This window comes from Mytilus californianus, unplaced genomic scaffold (genome assembly GCF_021869535.1).
Source record: "Mytilus californianus isolate M0D057914Y unplaced genomic scaffold, xbMytCali1.0.p SCAF_1, whole genome shotgun sequence".
In the NCBI taxonomy this organism is placed as follows: domain Eukaryota; kingdom Metazoa; phylum Mollusca; class Bivalvia; order Mytilida; family Mytilidae; genus Mytilus; species Mytilus californianus.
Window position 1 is genome coordinate 79,179,962 of NW_026262581.1, and position 9,213 is coordinate 79,189,174.

Below are 9,213 nucleotides of genomic sequence, written 5' to 3' on the forward strand. Positions count from 1 at the left end.
AGTGACGACCGCTTTTTGCGCCAAACTAAGGAACAGTGGTATCGTCTTCTCTTCTATGCTACGCTGACTTATCGGAAATTTAACCAAAGCAACGTCACCGCTGTTTCGGAGTTTGCTGAGTTTAATATTTCGCCGTGACATGTAATCCTATTGGCTGCTGCATTTTGGTTGTTTGTTTTAATTTTTCGACAGAGTCAGAATATTGTGACCGTTATTCATAAAAGTATTTGCAAGTATTAATATGAAAAACGATACATCAAGTTACCAGTCTAGAATAGTCGTCAATAAGTTGAAGAGAGACTGTATCAGAAATGAATGATCACCACCAAGTTCTCAAAATGGTCTAAAAGTAATAAAGAGTGAACAAAAGACAACTACTGACGAGGTTCCTTGCTTGGAACATGAATACGTTTATGTAACGTGGTTGATGAATGATTATTGAATCATGAACGACTATCAGTAGAATATTTATATGATAAGTTTCTTCGGAATAATCATATTACATGTTTAATAATGACCCATCAGATTATAACTGATAAACAGTTCGAAAGCCAAATAAGTACGAAGTCAAAAAACAGTGAAAACCTGATATTTTCAAAATTGTGCCAAATACAGCTAAGGCAATCTGGGAATAAAAAGAAACCTTGGAATTATTCGACATTTATTAAAACGTTAATTTACAGAAAATGAACATATCAATGATATATTATGTGAACAAAACCAGACAGCTTAAATCACTAACATTTTTATTTTCAAACTGAATGTCTACATGTACTCCTCTGATCTCGATGGTCTCAATCTGAAAAAAAAAACGTTTTAAGTATTTTGTGGAGGTTGTTCGAGAAACATGCTATATTTTGCACTAGAATTGGTAAGTTTATTTTGGTATCACTGGATACCGACCGCTGATGGTTGACTCGTAGTCAAATGTACCTTCCACCGAACATATGTACTAAAACCAAGGTAGCATCTCCCTTAAACAATACTGACCGCGTAAATAAAAACAAATATGGGACAGATTTCATTGAAATATAACCCAATGATATTTTCTCATTACAGGAACCAAAACATCAAATGACAGATAGAGTTCAACATAATATATTTCAATAAAAGTCTAAAAAGTTGTCAGTAAAATTAATCTAACTTGGGACAGGCACATAAACTTTAACGTTTTTGGCTGTTAAGTTATGTTCTTTGTATCCACCATCGTTTCTCGAGGTTAATGGGGGGATCGCAGTGAGCGGAATATAACGACTGGATTATTCGGGTTAATCACATCCTACTTTCCAAGTGTAAGACTCTTCTTCGAATATTACTTTTCATAAGATTTCAACTTGTGAGGACAAATCTCTTCAGTGGAGATGAGCTCCTTAACTTTTCGAGTCCCCCCTTTTTAAGGGTTCAAGTGACTCAATTATGAGTTTCCTGTTTCAAATGTTTAGTAGATTTAGTTTGTTTTGCCTTTTTCTTTTGGTCGTTTCCTTGTATTTTTTCTAAAAAATTACGTCATTGATATCTTCCTATTCTCTCATAAGGTATTTGTTCTATTTATCTTAGGATAATAACGTATTGTTTAATTCACCTTACAGTAAAGTGACTCAATCAAACAATAGTATCTTACATCTGACAATATAAAAGCAAACATGCTTCCTTGTGTCAATTAAGATGTTAATGAAAGTAATTTATGCCACAAAAGAACTTTAATTACTAGCTGTAGTTATTTCTCACCTGTCTGGAAGTTGTGATAGGCAATTAACTGAACATCAATACACCACCAACATGTGGAACATGCTAATTCTCACTGATTTGACTTTAATTAGTTTTTGATATAGACTTAGCCAAATCGTTTATACGCATGAAACGTGGAATCTCTTCAATTTAATCTTAAAGTAGAATAGCATTTAGAGAACGGACGGAATTATATTACAGAAGAGAGTTGAATCAAAAGAAACTGCATACACGTCAAAAAGATCGAAACCTGTGCGTTTATGCAATCTTCACACGTAGTGTTGGCCTTGGGTGGTCGATACCTCTGCTGGTGTATTATCAGTCCCCGAGGGTATCATCAGCTCAGTAGTCGGTACTCCGATACTTACATGATTTATAACAAACCTTTCTAAAATTGTCCGTTTATAAATTTTGAAATTATAAAGAAACTAAGGTTCCAACTCCCTCAGGCAAAATTGACCTTAGATGGTTTTGGCTATTTTTTAGGTCCTTTTCGATCATAGAGCTATACAATGGTTCGGTGCTTATACATCCTTGGTTTTCAAATATTCGGCTTTGAGCGTTCCTTGTGAAGTTAATCCAGAAAAGTGCTTCTGACGCATAAACTTTATAACGTGTTGTTTTCATTTTTTACAGCACTTGGTCGATACCTCTGCTAGTGGACTATCAGTCCCCGAGGGTATCATCAGCTCAGTAGTCGGTACTCGATACTGACATGATTTATAACAAACCTTTCTAAAATTGTCCGTTAATTAATTTTGAAATTATAAGGAAACTAAGGTTTCAACTCCCTCAGGTAAAATTGATCTTCAATGGATTTCTCGTTTGAATTGTTTTACATTTGTTATTTCGCGGCCTTTTATAGCTGACTATGCGGTATGGGCTTTGCTCATTGTTGAAGGCCGTACGGTGACCTATAGTTGTTAATTTCTGTGTCATTTGGTCTCTTGTGGAGAGTTGTCTCATTGGCAATCATGCCACATCTTCTTTTTATATTGGCTATTTTTTTACGTCCTTTTTTATCATATAGCTCTTCAACTGTTTCGGTTCTTATTCATCCTTGGCTTTCAAATATTCGGTTTTGAGCGTTCCTGATGAAGGTAAATCCAGAAAGTGCTTCTGACGTATGAAATTTATAACGTTGTGTTTTCATTTTTTATTAAGGCTTGGAGGGTTTTATTTGACAATTTTTTTATTTGGCACCATAATAACATTTTCCTTGTTTAGAGAAAGAATGTAAAACATGAAATCAAGGAGGCAAGCAGGTTCCAATAACCGGTGGAAAAAACCAGCTGGTTCAAAAGTGGAATATTAAGAAAAATTAACAAAGATAAGGAGAAATAATGCAGAAACTTTATATATAGAGAAATAAAAACATCTAAATTTATAAACAAACTGGTGTACTTCGGACAAGAAGCAGTTCCTGTGTTACATATGGAATCTGTCGGGTTATTGTTTTATTAGTGGCATGCAGTCAATGAGTATAGCAGGACTATAGGGTGTGTTGTGTTAAATGTTTTAACAGGAACACACAAATTATCCGTAACTATGATGAATGCTTTCTAATTTAAGTCTTTCTATATCAAGTTAAAACGGACCGCATTCGAATAAATCAAGAAGACCACACAGGTATATGTACAACGGTGCAGCAATCGAGACTACAGAATCTATAATATCTTATGATATCCTTTTAAATTACAAAACCTAATAACGAGTAGTTGTTTTTGTATCGCCTATACGAAATAGTTGAGACGAGTCTTAAGTATGATTGTTAAAATTTGTGATTTGGTCAGTTTAAGGGAACCACAAATGGTAAGTCAATAATATTTGATATGCATTTGTTTTATCATTTGCCCATTTCACTGCCATGGAGATTATCTAGCCCTGTCACCTCAGTCATAATCTATTGATTTTGAAACTTATGCTTACTTTAAATGTAAACGTGTGTGATTAGGTCAGTTTAAGATTAGCCACTAATGGTAAGTCAATAATATCGTTTTGCATAGTTTACATGATAAATTATTGCAATTTTAATTTCAACATTTGCATTATACTTTCAAAATGCCACAAAGGTGAGGTGTATTGTTGAAATATTTTGCTTTCATATTCATCCCTGGAAAATCATTTATTTCAAATCGGTGGCTTGTGGCTTATAGAGACTCTTCAAACATACCAGGCTTATAGTCAGAAAAGGGGTTAAACATTTAAAAAAATGCAACAGAAACTACTTAAGAGTTTTTGTGTCCATGTCATCATAATTTATATACTAAAAGTATACGAAGTTGATATCGTTGGAAATAGATGAGTGTTTAATCATTTTTGTTTTTTTTTCAATAATAAAAAAAAATCAATGAACACTGGGAAATTTCAATATTAATGTTATCGATGGAGCAACATCTTTATATATTATCATATTTGAAATATCACAAGCATGACTGTATAATTTCATCAACATAAATTTTATCATAAAATCTCAAAAATAGAAAACCGGATCCGGATTTGTCAAATATAACTCTATTTTAAACATAACAAACAAGATTGTTTACGGAAACTGACAAAATTTCCATACCAGAAATTACTATTTTCAGTCAAAACTAATATTCTAATCATGGAATCTGTGAAAATAGGACACCTGAAATTTGTCAAATGTAATGAAAATTAAGATCTTTTTGTCAATATTGTTTATAATATTTACTGATTCAGTTGAAATATATAGCATCTCTCATGAGAAACAATCTAAGTCAAAAGCTTCCTTTTAAAAGAATAATTTCAGAACTTGAAAATTGAATGAAATGTATACTAAAGTGTTATGATTCTGTCGATACCTAAGTACAGCTTGTGAAGTAATCTTTAATGCGGCTTTTCGTTTATGTTATGTAGGTGATCTGAATTCTTTGGAAGTTATCAATCATCGATGAACATTTGTAATTTCTCAAGTTTAAGCTACTCCAACATTTTTACTTTTTTTTTACAGCTGTTCAATCACAATCTTAACAGAATTTATTGATTTTTATGTTTTACACGATTTTAATGAATCAAACATGTACTACATCCCTATCTCAATTTGAATTCTTAAAATCTCTAACAAGTTAAGATATTTTCAATCAACGTCTTAAAGAGTTGTCTTCAAAAGGTTTATACAATCTCCGTTCTTGGCGAACTGTCTCATATACGTTTATCGGATATCTCTGTTTATTCACAGATAAATATATATATTAACGGTGGTCAATCCACTTTCCCCGGTAAATCTAGTTAAAATCACATATATTATATATAGATTTCATATATATAGCTTCTCGCGAGTGAACTAGCAGCAATCAAGTGCTACATTAGCGATAAACTCACTAATTCAGAAAAAAATATATGATAGATAGAATACTAGTTGCTTCTGTTTTTCTTGCTTGGGCGGCTGTATCCAACCAACAGCTGTAATTACACTAGCTAGCTTCCTGTAGTAGCGAGCGGCTTTTGCCCCAAACTCCGGAACAGTTGTTAAGTTTTCTCTGCTACGATACGCTGACTTATTTGACAGTTTAGCAGAGAAGCGTTACCGCTTTTTCGGAAGTTTGCTTCGTTTTATATTTCGCTATGCCATGTTATCCTATTGACTGCTTGCTTTATGGTTTTTTGTTTTAGTTTAATGACAGAGTCGTAATTTACGGATCAGAATAATGTGACCTTTATTGATAAAGATATTTCCAAGGATTAATAAGAATAACAAACATCAAGCTACGAGTCTAGAAAATCGTCAATAAGTTTAAGTGACTGTTTCAAAGATAAATCATTACCACCAAGTTCCCAAAATGAACCAAAAGTAATAAGATTAAAAGATTAAACAAAAGACAACTACTGACGAGGTTCCTGATTTGGGACAAGCACACGAGTATGTGACGGTTTAATAAATGATAAGGGAGTCTGGAACGAAAATTAGTAGATTATCGTCCTCCCCTTCGTCTTTATCACCTGCTAAGTCTCTCCGTAATTCTAGTATCACGGCTTAATTCGAGACGTGAGCAGGCATGGGGTAATGCAAATTTGTAATTGTAATGCATGGTAATGCATTACATTTTTCCAAGTAATGGCATGTAATGTGTAATGCAGCAATTTGTGCATTACATGTAATTGTAATATAATGCATTACTTTAGCAAAAAGTTGTGTAATTTCATGCATTACATGGCATTACATGTCATTACTTTTTTCACATACTACATCTTTAACATATTGTTGGAGTTTTAACTAAACCAAATTTAAGATTTCTTGATTAACTAAGAATATGTAAATCATTAGAATACATTCTTTATTTCATCTTATTTCATACATTTCCCTGCATAAAAAGATTGATATTTAAAAAGCATAACTGTATTGTTGTCATAAGATCAAAGAATATCTTGTCTTGCTTAAATAAAAGATAATTAAACTTTGTTATAAAACACTAATTAGTTTGTTTTACAATCAATACTTTCACCATTTAGACAATTGTTCATTAATTAAGGTCTATGTTTATTTTATAATTAGGGAAGTAATTCACAGTAATTAAATATTTTGTCTAAGATTAAAAAAAACAACAAAACGTATATTTATAAAAGTAAAGTCAACATTAAGTTAAAATAATTAAAATTGTAACAATCGTATTAAATAGACTTTTTACATGTATACTTATATTCAATTCACGGAACAGTTACTGCAAATGCTAGAATCTTTTGTGACTTCTAGTTGTTTTTCAAAATGATTAATTTTTCTATTCACTTAATAAAATTTTCAATTGTAATGTGTAATTCAAGGCATTACTTTGATAAATGCATGTAATTGTAATTGAAATATAAAAGTAATTGTAATATAATGCATTACTTTGATAAATGCATGTAATTGTAATTGAAATATAATGCATGGTTTGGTCAAAGTAATTGTAATATAATGCATTACATTGCAATGAAATTCGCCCCATGCCTGGACGTGAGCAGGCATTACCAACGACGTTACAATGTCTTAGGAGAAGTTATCAGCGACTGCACAATGAATATGTGAGGAGACGTTATCAAACTTGCTTTCGTCAAGCGTAAAACTGCTTAGGAAGGGCAAAAAGACCAGAAATAGAACGATAAACAGATTATCGGGTCTTCTACGTATAGATATCGAATATATCAGCCTCTCGACACAATTTGAAGCTTTTTTGCTCGTTCGCTGCGGTAACTCGCTCAAAAGGTTCACATTGTTGCTCGCGGTAGATATTTTACGATATCAATGTGTAGAAAGAAAACTCGATAATCCGTCTTTTACTTACATGAGCAACACGACGGGTGACCCGAGTGGAGCAGGAATTGATTACCTTCTGGAGCATATGGGATCACCCCCGGTTTTTTGGTTGGGTTTGTGTTGCTCAGTCTTTTCTATGTTGTGTTTCATACACTGTGGTTTATCTTTTTGTCTTTTTTCTATTGTTTTTTTGCCATGGCATTGTCCGTTTATTTTGACCTTATGAATTTGAATGCCCCTTTGGTATCTTTCGCCTATCTTTTTGCTACATTTTCTTATGTACTTTGAAGTAAAAGTTAACACACTAGGACATATCTATCTGTATTCTATTGTTATTGTATTTGCATAAACCACCATACTGAATCCGGTTTATATTGAAACACGAGAAGCAACAAAGAAATAAGTTGTAAATACATTGCTCCTCTGCATATTTCATCAGTTAAAAGGTAAAGTTGTTTTGGTCAGTCAACTTCTTGTTGCAGATCAATTAAAAAATGTCACGGAACACATTTAAATGCCAACAGATACCAATAAAGTTCACATAGACGTCTATGATTCCCCAATAGAGCGGACATTTGATATCCATTCATTTAGTATTCGAATAACCTGAACTTTTGTAAATGAGATAAATTGGTATTATTTCAGATAATGCAATAGTACTTATACTTCTTGATGTCTCACTTAATCAATCAAGCCATTCTCGGCCTGTTGCACAAACTATCTTTCTGTTGGAAATCAAAGATTTACTGTATACGTTAATAAAGCGCAACCGAACAACCCAGTAAAAGTAAAAAAAAAAACTGTCGCAAGAATTTATAAGAAATAAAGATGTATAAGGTATAAAATGGTGCAAAAACTATGAAATATTCCTCGACATTTTTGTTCCGCTGAATCTGATTTGTTTGTAATACTAGTAGTTTGAAAAAATTGCTCAGGCCTAGAAAACAGTAATCAAGTCGAGTTGAAAGATATTAAAGAAAATCTTTAATTCTTATATTTTTAAGTACCCTCTGTAAACAACTAGAAAATAGCAAAAATCCAATTATATTGATTTTAAGACAAAGCTATCCTTTAAGGCTTAGCTGGAACCATTCACTTAATTTATACATAATAAGAATTGTTAAAATTAAACCATTCTCGTTTGCGCAAACTATCTTTTTGCAGGAAATAATAGATTTGCTGTATACTTTAAATAGAGAGTCACCAAACAACCCAGTAAAAGCAGAAAAACTGTCACATGAATTAATATTAAATAAAGATATATAAAATATATTGATTATAAACTTGTGCAATATTTCTAGACATTTTTGTTCCACAGTTTCTGATTTGTATATAATAGTTTGAAAAAAAATCGTCCAGGCCAAGAGGACAGTAAAAAAGCCGAGTTCAAAGAGAGATAAAAGAATGTCTTTAATCCTTAAATTTGTAAGTATCTCTATTAACAACTAGATAAAGTCAACTAACCAAAATGAAAGAACCTAATGCCATTGTATAACATGAACTTCACGACGGGTGCCACTCATGGAGCAGCCTCCGGTTTTGGAGAGGTTCATGTTGCTCAATCATAAGTATTCAATGTAATGTTTTTTGAACTTTTGTTTGTAGTTTCATGTTATTTCTTTTGGCCATGCTGTTTCAGTTTTTCTTCGACATAAGGTTGTATTGCCACCTTGGAATCTCCTCCACTTTTTGTAAAATAAAATACTTACAAGCAAACTGCATTTTCTTTTCCATCAAAACGCTGAAAGACCGTATAACATTCAAATTTGAGCCATCATTAATGTTGTTAAAAGAATTTATACTTCAGTTCAAGCATATGCAGACAAAATAAAACAATTAACACCAATATCCAGATCATTGAAAACGATTTACCAGGAACAATAAAGAAATTGAATGTGTATTACCTTACTTCTTTTCCAAGAAAATGGTCTGAAAATACTACCGAGAAAATTACAGAAATCATCAATGTCCGCCATTTTATCATGAAATATGACAATATTGCATAATTAAATGACATCAAACATATACACTTATAAGATTACTCTTCCGTGGGGACATCGCTTCAAGGAAAGAAGATTATTTTTGATGTATTTTTCATGGAAAAATTAGTTTTCTGTATAAATTATGATTTAGGACCAATCAAATTAAAATTCCAATTCGTCATTTCTAATTTTTAAATTAGTTTTTTTGGATACTTATTCAGATTTAAAGAAAACAAAGGAATAATGTAA